The sequence below is a fragment of the Argiope bruennichi genome, chromosome 2 (assembly GCF_947563725.1).
Source record: "Argiope bruennichi chromosome 2, qqArgBrue1.1, whole genome shotgun sequence".
Lineage (NCBI taxonomy): Eukaryota > Metazoa > Arthropoda > Arachnida > Araneae > Araneidae > Argiope > Argiope bruennichi.
Genome location: NC_079152.1, coordinates 143,856,035 through 143,877,252, shown reverse-complemented (window position 1 = coordinate 143,877,252; position 21,218 = coordinate 143,856,035).

Genomic DNA, 21,218 nt, shown 5'->3' with positions numbered 1-21,218 from the left:
ATTGAATGTTTTCAAAGTCGAAATCCACACATTCAATCGAAAATATTTTTTTGGGCCCCAAAAGAAATTTTTGTGAAGAAAAACAATTATTAAGGACTCTAATTATACAAAAAATAATGTTTCTTATTTGTGATTTGATGACAGATTTGTGAAATTCTCTTTTTGACTTTGCAAATTACAAAACGGTTCATAAACATTCAAGAGTTCTCACGACCCGCTAAAAACTGACCTCTAGCCCACATTTTGCCAATCTCTGCTTTAAATGCTTACACAGCTATCTTTTCATTTTTTTGCCTTGGTTTGACTTTACATTAAGTGCCACTTCAGTTCTATGAGATGGGTTTAACAAAGAAATTTGAAAGGTTATTGAAAAAAAAGAAAAAAGAAAATTCTGCGTAACCAGAAAAAAACATAAAAGAGTTGCTTAAAAAAGAGTTCATTTTCAGCTCATTTTTTCAGAAATTTTGCTACAAGAGATGGGTATATTTATCTTAGTCATAAGTAAATAATAATTTTTTTTTATTTAATCGTTTGACTTATTAGAAAATTCTTTCAGTGCAAAATGAGTAGAAAATTACTCATAGTTAACCCTATTTTTTTTAAAAAATATGACATGCTTTTTGTTAACTACATTTCTCACTTTTCGGTGTCTGAGTAATTATTTTATTATATTTATACAACAAGCATTCATTTCTCCAAAACTTTCATTTGTGAGATACAGATAAACCATAATTTTTCTGTATATAGAAATTCAACTCCAAGAACGTTCTTTATAAAATTAATGCGGCGATTTATATTCCACTTCCTTTGTTAAATTAAAGGGCTATTTTTACAGCGCTTGGAAAAACTTTTGTATTTAGCGTTTGTGAAAATAGAGAACTTAGTCTGCATTTTAAATATAAATAAAACATTCTGGTATTTGAAATACTTAGATAAATTAAAAAACTGCACTAAATACATATAACGTGTAACCTAAATTCTAAACGAGTATTTACGCAATCCCTATGTAAACATCCAACACTTTCACTTAGTTAAACAAGTTTTCCAATCCTATTTATACAGATATTTACTAATTAGAAAATAGTTTTTTTTTCTTTTATAGAAAATCCATCGTGTCAGAGACAATTTCAGGTTTTGTATCCTTAGTTTAATGTAAATATGTAAGATTCAATCAATACTTGATAAAATTTGCATGTTTACACTGTCTTTAAAATGCTGTTAAATTGCCTAAATTTAAAGAATCGAAGACTCTCATTATTAGTCTGATATATGAAATTGTAGTATTTAGAAAATAAATAAGGAAAAAAAGTATGCTATTTCAAGAATTCAGAAGGATCTTTCCTTTCTTGGAAATAAATACACTAATTCGAATAGCAAGAATTTCCATTTCAATCAAGGGAAAACAACAGTATAATGACTTTTTGAGATGTATTTTCAACCAAATTTTTAAAAAAGCCTGTCTGAGTGAAATTATTTTAATTATTCTAAAAACGAATTGTATTAATAATTCATTTTAAGAATTTCATGCAATTATGGCTTATTATTTATTAATTCATAGGAAGATTACTACAGATATAAAATACATTTTTATTTATTATTTAAGAAATAAAAAATAACAATGAAAAATGTTATTAAATAATTAATAAAAAATTAAATTGATGAAACTTTATTAAAATCATTAACGTTATTAAAATTATTTTAATAAAACGTTATTAAAATTATTTTAATAAAACGTTATTAAAATTATTTAAATAAAACGTTATTAAAATTATTTTAATAAAACGTTATTAAAATTATTTTAAATTTATTAATTCATAGGAAGATTACTATAGATATAAAACACATTTTTATTTATTACTTATGAAATAAAAAATAGCAATGAAAAACGTTATTTATTTTTCATGAAAAAGTAAATTATTATTTAAAATTAATACTCTAAATTATTTTTAATAATGCATAAGGTAAATAATGAAAGAATCAAAATGCTTTTGAAACTCATTCCATAATGATATATATAATGTAGTAAGTACAGATTTTAAATGATAAAAAAAAATCTGTGTTTACTACATTAGATGTGTCATTATGGATAAATTTATTGCTTTATATAAATTATATCGATTAAAATGAATTTTCATTTCTTTCTTATAAACTTGAAAAAACCCGAAAAAAATCTTTTTATTTCTAAATTATTTTTTAAAAAAAAACATAATCTTAAAAAAAAAAATAAAAAGCTCTTTGTAAAAAAAAAAAAAAAAAAATACTGATATCCACAGTCTGAGAACGATATTTTTTTGACGAATGAACTAATTATCTCTTCGGTTTTGTATAATAAATAACCCTTCGTTATGAACTGAGAATTTGCTACTCCTATTAAATACCGTGTATGTCAATCAGAAGTTTGATCTGAAAAAGGCTATTTATTTTTTGAGATTGTTGTAACATCTCCTTTGTAACAGAATTAAATAATAATGAAATATAAATAGTTTTTAAAAGCATACTTTTGAAGGGAATTTAAATACCTGGTTTTTTTTAAAGAAATTCTATTTTTAATATTTTAAATTTTAACTTAAAATTAATTATTATAAAATAATAGAATGAAGATATCATTTTCTTTCTCAAGTTTGCTACTAGATGAAATTATTTAAATTATTTATAGAAAAGGGAAATTTAATTATAATAATTTGTCTGTATATACAGTGGTGGCCAAAATTGTGGACACTTTTGAAAATTTTAAAGTTTTCTAACTTTGTATACTTATATAAAATGTAGCGGTTTAAAGAGAATTTAATTATAATTTCAATACAAAAAGCAAAATTCAAATATTAACGATACAAAAAAAGTTGAGCGGCAATTATTATCAAGATACATTAAATGTTGATGACTACAGTGAGTTATCAGTACATAGTAGGGTAGTCTTTATTTTTTAATACAGCTTCGCACTGATGTTTTATTGAGCTGACAAGAGGTTTAAGCTCTTCCTTCGTTATTGCATGATATCAGGAAACAATCTTAGACTCAATTAATTCTCTTTTATTTGATGAACGCTTCATATATACAAGAGTTTTCAAACGGGGCCATAATTTCTCAATAATTTTGAGGTCAGGACAGTTTCCCGGCCATGATAATAACTCAACGCTTTGTACTAAACCACGCTTTCGATATCTTTGCTGTGTGGCAAGGAGTTGAATCCTGCTGAAAAATAAAGGATGTGTTGTTGGGAAAGATATCAGTGACGGAAGGTGTAAATTTTGGCTCCAGAATAGTGTCAATGTACTTTCTTGCATTTAATGTCCCATAGATAACATGAAGGAGACCAATACCGCCTGCTTATAAGCATGACCAAGTCATAACACTAATTGAGTTCTTCATAGTTGCCTGAATGCAGTCAGGTTGTAGCTCTTCTCCTATTCTATGCCCTACATATTTTCGCCATCAGTACCGAATAACAGTATCTTTGTTTCATCAGTCCAATTAATGCGTTCCTTTGCCCACTGTAATCTTCGTATACGCTGTTTTAAATTGAGATAAGAATTTTTTCGTTGAATTCTATCTCTTAGTCCGACATCTAATAATCTTCTCCTGATTGTTCTTGAACTGACATAAATGCCAGCATCATTCAGTTGACTTCTGATGACCGCTGATGACATTCTTCTATATTGGAGACATAGTCATTTTATTCTTCTATCATCAACAGATGCGGTGCACCTTTTCAGCCATTTCCTGCTTTGCTTCTCATTGAATTTGTCTCCTGATACCGTTAACAAAACTTTCGGACTCCAGATGTAGTCACTGATCCACCCACCTGTCTTGCAATTTCAGCATAGGAAATACCACTTTCTTGTAACACAATAATCTTAGTTATCTTTGTAGTTGTCCAATATATTCTTTTATTTGATGTCATTGCTTCTTAACTAAATACTGATAGAAATACTGACAAAAATTCAATCTATATATTAAAAAGTTTAACAAAATTTCTAACTTGCAATTTGATTACACAAAAACAGTCTTCCTTCTACAGAAAAAAAAAAAAGCAGAATAATGACTTGTTCCAAATTTAAACATGATGTCAGTTTCTGCTAGCAGTTATTAACATTTGTTTGGTTCCCGGAACAAGAAAGGTGATTTGTCAGGAAAGTTAGAAATTACAATCCATTTCATCACTGTGTTTGTTATTCAGATTAAAGTAAGAATAACTTTTTTGTATTGCAAATATTTGAATTCTGCTTTTTGTATTGAAATCAGCATTAAATTCCCTTTAACATGATATATAAGAGTTTGCATTGTTTGAAATGGAACATTTTCTATAAGCATACAAAGGTAAAAAAAATTAACGATTTTCAAATGTGTTCACGATTAGGGCCACCACTGTAGTTATCATCTGAAAACATTAGAATAGTGTTTTGTTTGTGGCTTTAAAAATTCCATCATTCCATGAGTAAAACCTGTCAAGGCAAATAAAAGAAATCGAATTCAAGAATTTTTAAAAATTAATTTGAAATAAAGCAATGATAACGTGGCAACATAAGTGTTTTTAATATCGTCGCATGGCATGTGTTTATGAAAAAATTAACTAAATAAATGAAAGGAATGAATGTCAATGAATGTTAAATATTTTTTAAAATTCAAAATAGAGAAAAAAATTTCATGGAGATAAAATTGTTGAAAAGCTATTTTTTAAATTTTAAATCGATCTAAAAATGGTTTTGGTGTGAAATTATATTTTTATGTAAATATGATAAAATGCCAATGTTTCGATTATTTTTAATATGAATCTTATTCACGTTTTGAAAATTCAAGAAAACGTTGTTCCAGTGTTTTAACGGCCTGCTACGTATTATAAAGATAATATTTAACCTATAAATTATATGTAAATGAAAATATCTAAAAGTGTTCAAACAATATCATTATAATTGGCAAAGTTTATAAAAGAAACTGAAATCATTGCCAACAAAATATTATAAAATAAAAGCGAAGGGTAAAAAAAAATATTTCTTTTTAGTTGCATGAAACACAATATACACATATACACAATGCATTGCTCAAAACTTTATTTTTTCCTTACTTGCCCGTGGCTGTGTTGATTTCTGAATATTGAAATCAAAATTATTTCAATTTTATTTATTGATTTATTTCATTTTATTCAGAGGTATTTACATATTCCACTTCCGTACATTCTTTTTGGATTGACAACCTCTGTCATGTATTAATAATAAAGCATTTATTTAAAAAAAACAAGAGCTACTTTTAAGATCCAATTTTTGTCTATAGCCTAATAAACTTAAAAATATATTTTGAATGTTTTTCTCTTCTCTAGTGAGTTATAATTCCTAAGAATAAAATGTCTAACTTAAATAGCGAAAATAAATCGTAAAACTAATTTTAAAAAACAGAAACAGATGAAAACAGAAAAAGTCATCCATTAAAACTTTAAAGAAAAGTATTTATATTTCTCCCAATGGCAATATAAAAAGATGAACTGGAATTAGGTTTTGCTTTCCCTGTCTCTTTTTTTCAACTTAAACGTGCGGTAATGTTTGTTATTTGTTGGCGAAAAACTTTTTAACTTCATAAAATTTGATTTATTGCGCAATTAAGCTGTTGTAAAGGCTTCAGATTTTGTGTTCCTCAGACTTGTAATATAGAGAAAATTTTTACTTCTTATTTTTTTTTAGTTTTTACACAAGAAACTAATTTCACATCGGCGTTTAAATAAATTTAGCTATATAATTTATCATTGTTCTCGACATTGCTGCAGAATTCTTCTTACATTTGTTCCATATTTACGATTATGGAAACTAGCTGGTCAGCCAGGATTAATGGTCGTTAAAATTTTCAATCCGATATATTATGTAATTTTATCTCTAAAAATCTTCCTCGAGAAACTATTTTTTCCCCTTTTATAGTAATACTATCTATCAAACTATAGCCATATTATTATCTGTAATCAAACTGTCATAGAAGAACTACGACCTTCTATTCATTGTACTATGTATCTAACTAATTTTCCGCCTGCTCCGATAAAATTTGAATTTTAAATTGAAGCAGAAGTGATTAAACATCAATAAAAACAAAAATCCTTTTGTTGAGACCAAAAAATTATTTTAAAAATATGAGAACGGATTTTTTTTAAATTCAAGATTGACTTATAACATTTATGTGCACTACACTGCATTTTTTTATAATTTTTGAAATACCACGACAAATTATTCAATAAAAAAATCTCTGATTCAATATGAAATTCAGTTTTTATTTTTACTTTCAAAAGGTTTTAAATAACTTGGATATATTAATATTATAATATATTATGTACTGATATATATATATATATATATATATATATATATATATATACAATATAAATGCAATATACAATATATAACATATTGTATATTGCACAATATATAGTATGTTATATAATGTATTAAGTATAATGCACGATATATAATACATGGTATACCAGTCAGTAAATGTAACTTTAAAAAATTAAGGTATGTATTTTATACTTGTTCTTAAAGAATTGCATTCAGTGAAATATTCTTAGGAACTCCAACTTTTAAATTTAAAAAAAAAAAAAAAAAAAAAAAACCTTTCCTATTTTTTTTTTTTTTCGTCTTTGACCGAGTTATGAAGTTTTGAATACCACCATTTTTAGAAAAATCAACAATTTCGTAATTTTAGGTCAATCAGTCTCTGGAAAACTAGAGCGCAAAAATATATCTCTAAATATGGCCCATAAAACTGAGGATCTGTATAAAAAAAAATTCTTTATTTATTGACTCAAAATATATCAAACGTAATTACTTTCTTCCTTTTAGATTAATTTTCTTATTAGTTGTGTATGCATATTGCTAGCAATTCGGAAATAAACTATTGAGCACTATTAACGAGGGTATGCTGTGCATATTTTTTAAGTAATACTGAATATTGAATTAATTTTAGAAGACAAAGAAACCTCTTTATTGCATTTATTTTTCTAGAAAATATCAGGCTTCAAGTATATTTCGTTTTTATGAACATCAAATAAAAATTGCATTTATTTAAGTTTAATTTGAAATGTGAATTAATTTAATCTTTTTATTTGTGCTGTAATCAGCGCGATGGCAACATGTTGATAAATCTGATTCTTTCAGGAAAACATAACGTGCTCGTGCAGATTAAATTTCATTTTTATTTTGTGGGAAATTAATTGTGGAAAATATGGTTAAAATATTTTTTTTAAAAATAAATCATTAGAAACAGAAACTTCAATTTAATAAATTCGTATCTTTGAAAAGATAATTTTTTGAACTTTTTTATTTCTGGAATTCGTTTATATGCTATAATGTTTTCGGAAATTATCATTGGGAAGCACCGACATTTCGATTACTTTTAAAAATTGAAATTCTGAGTTAAATTTTCAAATATATCGCTCCGAGTTGAACATTCCTACCCATCAAGTATGTATGTGAAAAGTTCAGTAGCTCTAGGTCAAAAGTTTGGCATGTAGAGAGTCAACACACACACACACACACGCACACGCACGCACACATGCACATTCATTTTTATTATATATAAAGATAAAGATATTTTCTCGAATATCCAAAGAAATATTTATTTTATAAATATTTTACATCAAAAAGCTTTATGATATTAATTATATTATAACTTCAGATATAAAAGAATAATTTCTTTTCAGAATATGTGATGCCAAAGATATTTATTTGCATAAACATACTAATACGTCAAACAAAATTTATTAAATCTCGAAACAGAAAAAGGAGAAATTATTTTGAAATTTTTTAATTTGATATATGCAGAAGCTAAAAAATGCTATCATTTAAAAAAGAGTTCAGTTGCAAAAATAATTATTAAAACCTAAAAAATAAGTCTTATCTTTTGGTTTTTTTATTAAATTTACATTTTATAATGCAAATTTTTATGCAAATTTATAAGTTATAGAAATTATTAAAATGTTAGAAATTCATTCGATTTTTATATATATATATGAAAAATGAAAGCAAGTTATTATTATTACATATTTCTGTCAAAGATTTTTTTCCTGCGAAGAAGAAAAAAAATCACATAATAAAGTTGTGTAATTGTTAATTTAGAATAAATTTATGTAGTTTATTTATCTAAATTATGCTACTTTCAATGATGTATCAGTTAAAGTAATATATATCGTTATAAATATTAGATTGTTTTGTTTATGAACTTTAATGCAAGATATACATAATTTAAAACTTTAAAGAAATATTTTTTTTCTATCTATGGATTAGAATTTTTTTATAATTCTGAAAAAAAATTATTTTTATTAAAAATTTTTAAAACATGAACCTTTTGTGTAAATGCAAAAGATTGTTAATTTTTTTTAAAACCACTTTATGCGATTCCTGAAAAAAGTATAAAGTTATTTAAAAATAAAATATAAATAAAAACTAATGAATTAAAATGATATTTTGAATTTTTAAATTATTAGTATTACATCAAAATCATTTGCAGTGTATGTATATATAAATATCATAGTTTTCCTTAAAATACCCATTATATCAATTATAAATTCACACAACAGAAACTTGTGCTACACTTAGGTCTTATCCGCAGTCAATGAAAAGGTTATATACCAATTTGAGATAGTTTGAAGATTCTTTTACCAAGCAAATACATCTTTCCATTCAATAGCACATCCTGAGTAAGCTGGCATTCCTTTACACACCAGAGATTCACAACTCCCCTTAACCAGATAATCAATTAACGTCTTTAAACTGTACTTTCCTAATATGTCATCACTTAAAGAATTTTCCAGTTTATGCATAATCTTCTGTTCAGACCAAGAACTTCCAAAATTTTATGAATAAGTATTAATGGCTTGGCAGAAAAATTAAACTCGTTGAATCTTCGATAACTTTAACTCCATACTCATTGATGCCATCCAATATTTATTTATTCCACATGCACGTCAATGTCTCCACTTAAGTTCGAGCGAAACCACTAACCACAGTTGTGGATACAGATGGCAAGGTGCTCGCATTAAATATATTCAGCACGTAAGATATCTTGCTTTTATCATTTTAATGATAAAAGCAAGAGGAATGGCAGCAATCGAAATGATGACTGAAGGATTCAAGAAAGCGTTTTTGAAAATTGTTACAAATGTTGGTCTTTCGATGCTTCTTGCTTCATTCTGATTCGAGAAAGTGAGGATTTTGGAGTTGGAATATTTTATGGATTCCCCATCAGATACACCGACATTGGTGATCTCTTCAAAATGATAGTTAAGCTTTGCTTGTCTTTCGTGAGGTTATATAAAATCCTCTAGGGCTGTAGGAATACTTATCATCAACCGTTCTGTTCGGTCTAAAATCATCCTGCTCCGAAAGAATTGCATATTTTAGAGAGTTACTTGGTTCGTGATTTTGATTAGAGTCGAGGACAGATGGAAGAGCACATGAAGAGTCTTTCTTGCAATCTGTTTTATGGATTCTACTATTCTCTTCATTTTTTAAGAAACCAGACTTTGCGTTTTTCGATAAGTTTTCAGAAACTGGTTTAATTCTTCTGCAAGAAAAGATGATGTAACACAATAAAAGAAGAGGATTGTAAATTTTCTTTTTATATAACAAGTCATTTTAAGACAAATTAGTAAAGAGCTTGTTAAGAATTATACTGATGTTATGAAAAGTAAAGCTAATTGTGTTTATTTCTCGAGTTTTTCTAGCCTTTTATATTGCTTTACAGAAGGAAACACGCAAACCGTATCGTTGCAGAAGACTCTAAGTTATGTGAATGATGGATTTTAAAACAACTTAATCTTTTTCTATCATGCAATTGTATGTGTTTTTTTTATTTTTCTTTTGTTAGTTAAGTATGTCATGAACAAAATATTTGAAAAGTGCACAATAACCATCAACTGAAGATATCCAAATTTTATTTTAAGTTATTGATAATGTTTTTAAGTACCGATTGAAAAATTATTTCCACGATGAATTTGTATGTAATAATTTTTTAAGTAACAGTTTGTCCATTTAAAACAATGACTTATATTGTTCATGTCCCCAGAGATTTGCTCTAACAACTCCCAAAATATATGAATCCAAAATATGTATTAGAGCGTTCAATAAATTACATCATATGTATTGAAAAAAGCATCATTCCATAAAATACTTCTTTCAATTATATTGCAATTATTTTTTATAAATTAATAAAAGTTTATTTCTGCTTTAGAATGGTTTTACAAAAGCGAATATATATATATATATATATATATATATATATATATATATATATATATATATATACAAAAGTATTAGAATCAAGTTAATAGGAAAAACAAAAATCAAATAAAAATTAAACCAAAAAAATTATTAAAAAATATTAAAAAAGAATCCGGCCTGAAGACTTTTTCAAGGGTCACCCTCAGGCAGGGATTCAAATAAAGGGATTTTTTCTGTGAGGACATACAGACATTAAGTCTAATAATGATTCCTCGTGACCCGAAAATCCCCCGAAATTATGCTCAAGAGATATAACATTTTAACAGAAAAGAAATACAAAATAACAAATTAGAAAAAAACCACAAAGTAAAAATACAATAAAAACAATAACAATAAAAACAAAAACAGCATTAAAATTAAAATTAAAATTAAAAACGAAAAGGCCAGAACATACCATCCAATAGTGAAGGAAACTTTAAACAATCGATTGTGATTTCCTGTTTTTGAAAGTTAACGGAAAATTATGTAAACAGAGGTAGGCACCCAGCGCCATCTATTGAGTGATCCAATATGCAAGTAAATTTCTATTTTTATTTAAGCCAAAAGATTAATCCCAAACCATACCTTGTTTAATTAAAAAATTGACATTACAGTAATTTCTAGGAAAATCATTTTTAATTAAATTTTTAAGGAGGATATTTGATGCTTCAATATAAGAATTTTTATTATTGCAAACCCTTTTGATCCTGTTAACGTGTGAGAAAATTAGATTTTTGAAAATTTTAGAGTTTAGATTGGAATGGTAGTTACATAGTTTTGTTATTTTAAAGTTGGAATCATCCCTTTTATCTTATATACCAACTATTGTTTTATCATTAGCAATTTCGATTTTTAAATCCAGAAAGGTAGCCTCAAGTTGATTTATATTTGTATCTTTTAGAATTAAATCTTTTGGATAGCAATTAGTAATAATATTAGTATTGTCGAAGTTAATCAAAAGTAGGTCATCAATATATCTCCACCCGTTTATTAAATTATATTTAATTATTTTTTTCTCATAGTAATGCAGGAAAATATTAGCTAAAGCACTTGAGAAAGCTGTCCCCATTGGAATGCCCTTGACTTGTTTATAAAAATTAATACCATTAAACACGTAATTTTCAGTAATATTAAAATTACATAACTCAAGCCAGTTATTTTTAGGAATGATATTTTCATTTAAATATTCGTCATATATAAAAGTGCAGACCTTTATTAATTTTTAATGAGGTAGATTAGTGTATAAATTTTCGAAATCAAAAGTATTAAGTTTATTAATGTTGTTATCTTTAAGAAAATCCAATACTTCTTTGTTACTAGAAATAATAAAGTTGTCTTCATTTTTTATTTTGTCCAGGATAATTTTTAAGTATTTAAAGAAATGTTTACCCGTATAGTAATTATAACTACCAGTGCTACAGGTTACGAATCTGAATTTTAATGGATTTTTATGAAATTTAACTGTTGGGAATAAATAAGGATAGTTAAGAGAGCAAGTCTTAGTTTTGGTTTTTTTTTTGCGAAAGCTAGCATTCTTTTATCTAATTCCTTTTTCCCGGTGTTCTTTAACATATAAGTTGCATTAGAGTTATATTCATTAATTAAAAGTTGTTTATAATAATATTTACAAATTAAACAGAAATTATTTGCTGATTTATCTATTACTGTAATAACAATTTTTCTTTTAAATTTTTTATTTCATTTTTTAATGTTTTACTAAAATAAATCCCACGTTCTTTAGATCTGTCAAAATCAGTATTCAATTTTATTTTAATTTCCTTTAAAATTCTCACTTTCCATTCCCCGAAACCTTCCGCAGGCCAGTGGTATTTTCTAGATAATTTGGCAATAAAAACATCCAAATCATTACCAATAGAAATCAAAATTTTGTTATAGTTTATTTTTTCTCTTAATCTATATATATATATATATATATATATATATATGTTAGAACGTAGCGTCATTATTAATGTAAATTTTAATTCTGCCATGAAACAGGCAAAGATGGATTTATTTGTACAGTTTTTTACAATTTCTCTATTTTGTTGTTATGCTAGTGAGTATTTAAAAGTTATATTCTTCAGAGTGAAAAAATAATTTAAAGATTTTATTCGCTTGTTATTATTATATTAAAAACATACATTTTAGCATATCAGATGAATAAGAAATTCTGATCTCAAATTGTATTCTCAAGCCACTTAAAATTTTTAAGCAAACTATATTGCCTAATGTGAAAGGAGAATTTATCTCCTATAGGATGTCAGTATTTCAGCTGAAAGCATCTCTCCTAGCAAAATTTTTATTAGATTTTTATTTTAAATATCTTTTTAGCTTTAACAGTTTGATAGCCTTTGTTTCTTTCTATCGTTTAAAATGTAAGCTGAATGTTTTCAATTAGTTATAAAAGGGCTGTATATCAGCTCTATAATCAATTTATTAAATTTCCGAATAAATAAAAATTATTATAATGGAATTTTTAATTTGGCTTAATGCAACTTCAATCGTGATGATTATTCACAAAAGAAGTTTGCAACTCAACAAATACTTAAAAATAACTTCAATTACCAAAATTTGTACTCTTTTCTCAAACGTTTTTGCAGAAGAATGGGCATTTTTCACTTGTTTAAAATATTAAAAATTACAAAACTGTTTTGCTAAATATATATCATAAAACGGTATAGATGTATAAAAATTTAGAACCTATAATATTTTCAGATGTTTTTTTATTAAAACACAAAAATTCTTTCTTTGCTTAATTTAAAATACTTTTCTAGCTGAGAGTCTATGCCTATTTCTAATTCTAGAAATAAGAATCGATTTAATACAGAGTGCAGTTAATACATGAATATACATATTATAATTTTAGTTTATAATGTTAATATTGCACCTGTGGAAATTAATCTTATACTGATTGCAGTTTATTTTAATAAATCAGCTCTCACAAAATTCAATTTTTCAAGTAAATTCATGGAAAACAGCATTATAATATCGAGAAAATATTTAATTACTTAAGTTTTAGATATTTAAGATATATTTCATAATGAATTGCTATCTAAGTTATCAAAAGCCCTAGAGCATAGATACAACAAAGAATTTTGAAATGTATGTTAAAAAATAGTTATATTTAATTTCGGATATATATATTTAAATAAATATAAAACAGCATTAGATTTGCGAAAAATTTCTTTCTAAAATGTTTCAATTACTTGTCCTTTAAGTCTAAATCAATTAACATAATGCAAAAAATATTGCATAACTTTTAATTAAAAAAAATTAATTTTATAAATTCGCAATAAAAATACATTATTTGTAATTAATACATGGAGTTCATTATATAATAATTATGAAGTTAGCAATAAAGTAACTGAAAGAAATTATGACTTGAAACATGTTTAAGGTAAAATTAATATAAAATTTAAGCTTTCTTTTATTTCGAGACATATATAAATGATATTAAATTTGAAGTTTACATAAACAAAATTCTGAAACAATTACTTTGCTGGAAAAACGAAGGAAGTATAACCATAAATATATTTTTCGATATTTTTCAAATTGTGTTGATAACAGAAGAAATATGGCGAGGGAAAGAACTCTTATTTTTTCTTTTTTTTAAAGCTATTTTAGTAAGGAAAAAAAAAAAAGAACTGCAGCTCGTCTGAGTTATTTTTCCTATGTCTGTGGAGGGAAATACTCAAGTCTATCTTTTCATGCATTGTGTTTCATAGCATAAATTTAAATAGATTTTTATTATTATTTGAAAAAAAAAAATCAAACACAATTGGAATATTTCAGAAACTGTGGAAACAAATAATAATTTTATTTTGTAAATCATGATTTTTTATGTAATACAAATTGACTATTAATGACTCTTTTAATTTATGAAAAAACAGTCTTTAATGAAGCATATTTAGAGTTTATTATCGCAACTAAAACAGTAGAAGATAAACGCGTTTTCTTTGTAAAACAATCTTAAGCAAACTTAAATTGAAAAAAAAATCATAAAATTTCAACATTATTTATTTCCCTTTCGAAAAATTGTGCATGTAGATATTTTACCAGTTTATTGATATAGTTCACGAGAATGATTATCATATGTTTTATCTTATTAATATTTTATTTATCTTATTCTTGATTACCTATTGTGATAATTTTATTATTTTTTATTACTGTAACTGTGTTCCTTTTATTTGTGAGAATACTTTATATTTTGACACGGATATCCCATTGATTTTCATCCTTGTACAAATCTGGGCGATTAAAGTATAGCGGTAAAATAAATTGACCTTATAATGATAAATTGTCTTTTTATGGTAATCTAAATGGAATAAAATAAAGATGACCAAAGAAAATAATGCTTTTTTTTTGCATTCCCATGGTAAATGTAAGGAATCCTCTTTATGTTTTTCTTATTTGTAGTGATAAAAATATAGCATTCGCTAACTTACGGAAAATTTCACTTGATTACAATTTACTTCAGATAGAAAATTATATAATTAACTATATGATTATCAAAGCAGCTTCTTTATCTGTTCTTAGTTTTTACTTTTTCAACCGCTATCACTTTCTAAATTACTTAATATCATTTTTGCGAAAATTAGAATAATTTGCATTTATTATGTAATATCGATAATTTAATTTCAATCAATGTCGAACAAGCAAGTGAAAATTTAATTAAAGATTAAAATGAATTATTGGCCTCTCAAAAACTACAGAAAATCTTACAATTTTAACACATGAATGCTGCTTCATCTAAAACTCTAATGATAAAAAATATCAAAATTAATATCAAAATTTCTAAAACCCTGAAAACTAAAGAGAAATAATGAAAATATTTTAAATAAATAATTCAGAAGGAAGATATCAAGATTTTTGTCCAGGCAGGGATTTTATGTATGAGATGGTTGCGTTTTGTCCAAAAAATATCCCCTATTGGAGACTGAAAATCCCCTGAAACTGATAAGTTTTGTAAGAAAAAGAATTTGTAGGCATAAAATATAAATATTAAAAACGGAATAAAGAACTCATAGGAAGGATACATAAACAAGTTAATATTCAAAAGAGCAAATATCTTTTTTTTAAAAAATTTTTGGGTTAAATTGGAAGTAGCGAAAATCTCTGCTTTGAGATGACTTTTGTGAAAATCTTCAGACCCTGTTTATCTTTATCTTAGTTTTTTCGTTATTTCGCATCATAGTTTCACTATTATAATATTTCTCCTGACTTTATAACGAATTATTTAATTTAACTTTCTATTAAATTATTTTGTATCTTTTTATAGGTTAGAGAATAAATATTTACTCATTTTGTTGTAAAAAATATGTAAAGTATATGTATGTGTGTGAGAGAGAGTGGTGTGTAAATATGTAAAGAATACAATAAATAGTGCGATGTTGTTTTACATCTACATTGTTAATATCTATCTTATTAAATTTTTGCTTATTGAAAACTTGTAAATTGTTTCATTACAAGAATATTTTTTTTTCAAATTATTTCTATAGAAATCCGAAAAATAATGAGGTATATATATATATATATATATATATATATATAATATATTATATTCTCTGTCAAAAGTATGAATACAGTTACAAACATATTTTTTTAAACAATGTTTTACAATGAATTCAATTTAAGTTTGAATAAAACTCCAGAGAACAGGTCTTAAGAAAATAAAAAATAAAAATAAAATAAATTCACAAATAAACTTTATTACATTTCCTAAAATTGCCTCCAGAATGTAAGAAGTATCCTTGATTTTCAGCCAGACTGAATACCTTTGGTAAACAGTTTTTCGAGAACCTTCCATTCCATTTCCTCTCCGTTAGCTTTGGTTTTTCGACATCAAGTTTTCTACTCAGACCTGCGGCTCTCTCTCTTTTTTTCGTCTCGTATCTTTTCTATATAATTATTTCACTTATTACTAATATTGAAGCATAGAATATTTTAGAATTTGAATGGTTATGTTTGTAGCACACAGAAACGTAACATTCCATGAAATATTAAAGAAATTCGAACGTTCTCTTTCAATTTATTGAACAGTTTTGACACTGAAATAAGTTACAATAAATTAGGGCATTTTTTCTTCAGAAAAGTTCATTACGAGGAATTCAATCTGATTCTCTTGGTAATATGTAAAATGTGAAAATGTAAAATGTAAAAAAGTCAGAAAAGTAGAAATGTTACCTTTTTCTCCAAAAATTCTCATGTTTTATTTATTTGTTTTTAATTTTATATCATTTTTCATTGATTTATTAGAAAAAATTCTACAACATTTTTGAAATATTCTATTTATAAATGTTTTTAACAACCATTTAATGATCATTGCCAGGATTGACATACATAATGATTAGGAATTCACTCCATAAAAACCTTCCTTATGATCGAACTTTATAAATGTTATAAGTTATTTGACAAAGCAGAAAAATATGAATTTTAGCCTTATATTGGCGTTAATCTTATTCGATGCTATAAGCATTAACACTAAAAATATTAAATGAAACGGTTAAGAAGTGCATCAGTAAAAATATTTTACTAAAAATTTATATATAATGCAGTAGATTATGAATGTGATGATTATAAATAGTTGAATACGACAAAAGTAAGAGATGGTAATAAAAAAAGGTGAAAATGAAAAGAAAAAAGTTAAAAAAAAAAGAAACCATCTAAAAAAAGCATTCGAAATATAATAATTAACTGTAACAAAGCATCATCATATAAAATGTATGTCATAAGCATTATATATAGCATAAGCTTATATACAAAATAACATAATTTCAAATAATAGAGCATAAAAAAAGAGCTAAGATAAGAATATATCTTTCAAAAATTGTTACACGCACAATTATTTATACATTTAATTAATGAATATAAACATATTAACTCAGGTTATAGATCGTACACTTCTGAAAAATGAGCTTTAAAGATATTTTAGAATATAATAAAGAGAATTTAGCATTATAATAATTTAGATTACTATATAATGTTTGCATTCTTGAAGTTTATAAAAAATAGATTTACTTTTAATTAAAAATAGATTTGTTCGCAAGAGTCCTATATAATGTCAAAAAGCTTACGTCTTAAAATTGCAACAGTTCAACGTAAATGGATTTATTTATGGTTATTTCGAAGTACTTAAATAAATTTCTGAATGTAATTTCCAATATGAATAGAAAGAACTGTTGTATTTTGTTCTAATTAATTTCCAAAATAACTACTTTCACAATAAAAATAAAATTTTGGTTTCTTAAAAAGTTAATAAAACAATTAGCATTGTTATTTTATTGACAGGATAATCGATTTTTAAACTTTACAAGAATTTTAATTTTGCCTATTATAAGTAATGATCGCAGAGCTGAAAAAAATTTTTATAATAAGATGCGACATGGTAAACCTGCATTCATAATACAAAATTACAACATCATTGCACATTTTCCATCTGACTGTAAATCTTGGAAGCCAGCAAGAAAATCTTTCCAAATAATGGCGCATTTTGAGTGTAAGCAGGTGATCCATTACATGCAAGAGATTCACAGTTTTCCGATGCAACAGAATTGAGTACTGTCTTTAATCCGTATTTATCCATCATCTCATCACCCACATAGTTTTTCAGTTTCTTTGAAATCATCTGGATTGACGAAGAAATCCCAGAATGATTCTCCAACTGGGACTTAACACTTCGGCAAAGAAATCTTTGTAAACATTTAGGATCTTCCAGAGCTCTAACTCCAAACTCTTTGATGACATCCAGTATTTCCTCTAAATGAAGAGCCAAATCTCCATCTACATTTCGAGCGGATTCACTAACTATGGTTGTGGTCATTATGGGTAAGATGCGTTCTCTAAATATATTCATTACGTAAGGAATTATCATTTGAATGATAAAAACAAGAGGAATGGCAATAGCAGAAATAATGAGTGAAGAATTCAAGAAAGCTTTTTTGAAAATTGATAAAACTGTTGGTCTTTCGATAATTCCTGCCTGCGTCTGTCTCGAGTCGGTGAGAATTTTGGAGTTGGAATCTTTCATGGATTGAAAAGTACTATTATGACATACTATTTATAAAGCTAATATATATAAGATAAAATGAAAGATTTTTTTCCCTTTTCTCTGATAAATTCATATCTGGTTTTTCAACTCTTCTAACAGAAAAAAATGGACAGTTCATTAATTTCGATTGGAAATATAATTCAATGAAAAAGTTAAATGAAATTCTTTTATTTTGTATTTGGTACGTATTTTAGTACAAAATACAACATAGAAGTAATACTTTACAACATAGACATAATACTTTAAGATTACTGATTAAATAAAATCTATGGTGATATATATTATTTCAACGTCGAACATAAATAAATTGTTTCTTATTTCCTATTAATTTCTAAGAGTTTCTTGTTTATTTTTTTAAAGAAGTATATTAATCTTGTTATCTTTAAAAGAAATCTTTAAAGAGTCTTATTATTACATTTATTTGAGCTAAAATTCTAAATAACCCATTTAAACTGTATTTTTTTTTCTTTTCCGGTTTCACCTCATATCCGAAATTCAGCATGAATTTCTCGCTGGCATCGATTATTTTTTTAAAAAATGAATTTCAATTTATTGTTTTTATGTATGATGTTATTTTACTAGGGCTTTATTTTATTTTAATTATATTTGGTAAAGTATGTATAGAAGATTTGGGAAATTCAGAGCGAATTGAACAGAACGTTGTTAATCTTTTAAAATAGAATAAATTGCTTATCAAAATTGGAAATTTAAAAATATTTTGTTGAATGGGCCATTATGATCAAGATATTCAAAATATTTAGTTGGAACTTTTAGTAGTCTGTAATCTCAGAAAACCAACTGGTTAACAAATATGGCTAATGTCTGAATAAAATAATTCTTTTCAATTTCTGAATGGCTTGCACTTCTTTATTTTATATATATATATATATATATATATATATATATATACTAAAGTATTAGAATCAAGTTAATAGGAAAAACAAAAATCAAATAGTAGGAATATATATATATATATATATATATATATATATATATATATATATATATATATATATATATATATATATATATATATATATATATATATATATATATATATATATATATATATATATATGTATGCCTACTTTTTAACTTCATTCAAAACTTATTCTTGGGAATTAGGCTAATATATCTTAAACATGTATGTCGTCTAGCAAAATGATAGTTTATTTTTAATAGTATGTTTACCATTAAAATCGACTTCCTTGAAATAGATTACTCGGGAAATGCCTGAAAATCATTATACAACAACAATTAACATTTTATTCTTTAAAACCGAATTTCACTACGTAGAAATACTGAATTTCTGAGAAGGAATATTTTGATATCAAATGTGATGTACAGACATTTTCCCTCGTCGCGGATGCTACTATAAATATATATACAGCTCCTAATATAGGAAAAATCTAACGCTGCTTTGATTTTACAGCAGATTTGTCACATGAAACTAGGCTTTACACGCAAAATGACACGCATAGGAATTCGAAACAAGCAAAAATGTCCTTACGGAACGAGTCACAAAATAAGATTGTTCCATAAAAGTGACATGTGTGACATCATGAATATGTCGCTTTCTTTACTATCGCTTCAATTCGGTTTCTACGTAGCGATGTTCCAATAATACTACAAAGTTTACTTTATTTTGAAATTTTAAATTTATATTTTATAATTACTGTGAACTTCTCTGTTATATTGATAACTTTCTAATCTAATCTGGTTTAAATGTTATTATTTTTATTTTAGCTTTTATCTTTTTTGTTAAAGTTTATTATCTAAGCAAATCAAAAGTTCAACACTTTTTTTGAAATAAGTGAAATAAAAATTTCAACAAATCCCTAAAAGTAAGATTTATATTTATTTACTTACAGTAAGATAATATATAGGTGGATCACAATAGAAAAACTTCAAATATAAAAAAATACTTGATAGTTTTGTTAAAAATATGATTCTCAAGATAGTTATCACTTACTTCTTGAATTTTTTTAATATTTAACAGTAGCAGATTTTTAATACAAATTTAAAATTAAAACACATTTTGGCTATTAGTAATGCATGTAAATTGTATATTAGTGAAATATATTTATAAAACACATAATTACATCATTTATTTTGCTAAGATTGCGATTTGCCAATTCAAACAAAAAGTAACAAAAATATTTGATAAAAATGGATAGAAAGTAAGTTTTAAAATTGATTTTTCTGCTTTTAAAACTGAAATCGTTTAAACGACAAGCTTTTTACAAAATAATGTTATTTTCTTCATAAGGATTATTATCCTTATTTAAATGTGGATAATATAATATTTTTTTTGAGTTAATAGGAATAAGGACGGAGATATTCTTCGGTTTCAGTGGATTTTATAATTAGGATAAATGAAGTATTCATCTAAAAGAATGAAGCTTTATTCCCAACTAGATGTTTGTCTGTTCTTCTCCTTTTCTTATACGTTTTATTCAACATCTTGCATAATGTATAAATAGCTCACAAAAAATAATCCTTTGAATTTTCGTTTCAATTTATTCGTTTCCAAAAATACAATACATGTCCTCTAAGATACAGAAAAATGTTTTTAATAATCATCTTACATTTTAAATATATGATAGATAATAGAAATGTGAAGCTGGTGACAAAAAAAGTTATAATTCAATTTTTTTACACAAACGGAAGAGAGATTATGAGATTATATTGAAATGTTAATACTTTTGAGATTCTTTTTCTGTTAAGAAATAATATGTCTACTGATTGTGAAATATTTCTATGAATCCGCAAAAATTGAGGAAGATAAAAATTTTTAATTGATTGATTGAATTGATTTAGATTGATTGATTGAATTTTTTAATTGATTGGTAGAAAGCAAAACAATTTAGATTGTGGCTGTTTTTCGAAATTTTTTTATTTTAATTTAGTTCCCCACTTTGCCCGTTTTTTTTCTTTGA